Here is a 2,930-nt window from a genome sequence, read left to right as displayed (position 1 = left end):
GATCTAACAGGGCATCATCACATCAACGTTACTCTTCCGGCCTATTTCGCACTTTCGGAATCATGAAACACAGACTAAAGCAAGCGCCTTCACACCTAAAGAAACTCGCGTACACCACGTTAATCAGGCCTAAATTTGAATATGCATGTGCCATCTGGGACCCGAGCCAAGGCTACATTATACGTAACATTGAATCCCTGCAAAGCCGTGCTGCTCGCTTCATTTTTTCAGATTTTTCTCCGTATTCCAGTGTTACATATTTAAAAATTCGTGCCGAACTGCCTCCGCTATCACTACGACGGAAACACGCCCGCCTATCTCTCTTTCACAAACTTTATCATCATGATCGTTTGCGCGACGACTTCTTTCAGTCACCCCCTGTCATTTTTCCTCGCCGTGATCACCCCTGCAAAGTCAAACGCCCAGCTTGCCCCTCGGCCCATTACGCACAATCATTCATCCCCAAAACCATAGCTGACTGGAATAACCTACCATCTGATATTGCCACTGACGTTAACAACGATCAATTTCATGAAATGCTGTGGAATCATATCAGAATTTGACGTCTCGGTGCGTCTTTCGTGTTAGCTATTTTTTTTCAGGGCTAATTTAATACCTTTGCATCTTGTTTGACATTGTATTGCAGTTCTTTCTCTTTTTGTGTTATCCTTGAACTCCCGGTGTTTCAATTTTCACACTTCATTCTTATCTTTATTTAGAACTTTAATCCACTTCCAATGTTGGTGTATGAGTATTTTGTGGTGTTCTTACTATGTTTGCTGAATTGTTTATTCTTACTATTTTTTTTTCTCGCATATTCTTATTAGTGTGTTTCGTGTGCACCCCCCCCCCCCCCCCCGAATGTAATACCTTCTCCAAGAGGGCCTTTAGGGTATTTGAATTAATAAATAAAATGCATTTCATCATTTTTTCATGTAGCATGGCGCAGCTTCCGCCTTCCCGTCCTGCCGCGCGCCGAAGTCACGGTACAACGTCGTCCCGTCACTTCCGGTAGCTTTTCATTGGGCAGAGGCCGGCCTCGCAAATTGAACGTTTATTCTGACAGGTTTGCTTGCTCGCATAGCCGCCTGTTTGTTGCCCTTTCGTTGTGGTCTCTAACTAGAGCGGTGAGGCAGGTAGTTACTACTACGTTTCGTGCCGAGCATTCTTTCTTTTTTTTTTTGTGGGGGGTTCGCAGTCTGTGATGCATCACTGTTAGTACAGTACACAAATCGTGACCGTGAGCGACACCATCGACGCTCTTCTGCTGGTGCGATTGGATTATTCGCTGCGTCGGAACGAAGCAACCTTGCGAGGTCACAGCGTAGTTTCAGCGATATCCTGGCTCGATAAAGACGCTCACATCTTGGTCGTGCGACAGCAATGCGTAAACATTCATGAGGAGACTGAAGACTGCGTTTGCAAGAGCGTATGCTGTGGGTAGGAAATTACAGCTTTGACGACAGCAGCCTTTATTATATAGGCTGAGCCTTACAAACTGTGTCTGAGGATACGCTTAGAAAGCAGGTCAGTAGCTTAGTAAAGCTATGAATAAATTAGGCAAGGTACGCGGAAATTGCGGTTTGAGAACTTTCAACGTGATCTCGTCTCTGTAAATGTCTTCTTTATCGCTTCACCGTGCAAATTGTACGTCGATGCCATTGTACAGATGAGGCTCGTCTAACAGCACGACCCTATTTGTTCAGCAATGTATATAAACAGCTTCTTTCATTTCGCCACTTTTTGTTGGGCTATTAAGGGCACCGAAATATTCGTGCAGTATTGTGCAAGTTGCTTGAGTGTTTTCGTTCTGCTACTGCAGTTTATGTAGAAGTGTTTAATTGCATGTTGATAATACTGTGAGCACGAAATATAATGACGTATTAGTTCTACGGAAACCTGCAAGGTAGAGAAAAGTAATTAAAGGGAAAATCAGACATCCACCGGTTTGTAGCAATTGCTACAACGGAAACCCATACGGGTTCCTTTCATAATAATGATAGTGAACTTGTAAGTGAAAGGACGTACTTTTTCTGGATGATACATTTTTGTAGTGGCCGTCATGACCGTAACATCAGAATTCTAGAAAAGAAATCGACAGTCACTTAGGAATGCGAAAACTTCATGACTTCACGGATGTACACTAGCAATTGTCACGTGACCGTGATAGGTTAGTCCATACTTGTCACGTGTCCTTTACAAATCTACCTTAATCTGCCGTAATTCACCTTGCTATAGTTTCTACGATCCTTAATCCAATTTATTCCACCCTTATTCACGTTATTTCACATTAATTACCCATAATTGCTCATAATTAACATTGTTGTATTTACTACCTTCTGTATCACTACTCACGTCATACAAGACGGTGATGACGTCACATATAATTTTTATTTTTTTATTATACATATACATTTGCAGTGCAAGGCAAGGATAGAAAAACTGTAGGACACTGAACGGCGAGCTTGAATTAGTGGTTTCACAAATTGTGACTGTGGAGGCGAGAAGGCGTTTCCATTTAGTGGCTGTTCTTGGCAAAAAGGAAGAATGGCACATCAATTTTGTGTTGATGGTCGATGCTAGACGAGAACTTGGTGTGGTGAAAAGATTTTCTTTAAGAGAATGGTTAAAGTAGCATATTCTATGAAAAAAACAGAGACGAAAGTACTTGCCACGCAACCAAAGGTCAGGTAGACCTAGTGTTCTTTTCATGGACGTAACGCTAGAATGACATGAATAATTTCAGAGAATTAAACAGGCGGTGCGGTTCTTAATGATTTGCGAATGCTTTCAAGGGAAATGGCAAGATTGGCATGAGCAGCGTCCGATATGCATTGTTATTGCGGAGAACGCCAGCTTTTCTACCTGAAAGGACATAAAATGCTTTCGCATTTAAAATGCAATATCTAAACACAATGCTCAATGCGCGG

Source organism: Dermacentor variabilis, chromosome 3 (assembly GCF_050947875.1).
Source record: "Dermacentor variabilis isolate Ectoservices chromosome 3, ASM5094787v1, whole genome shotgun sequence".
NCBI classification, from domain to species: Eukaryota; Metazoa; Arthropoda; class Arachnida; order Ixodida; family Ixodidae; genus Dermacentor; species Dermacentor variabilis.
The sequence above is the reverse complement of the archived record's forward strand: the minus strand, read 5'-3'. Positions refer to the sequence as shown.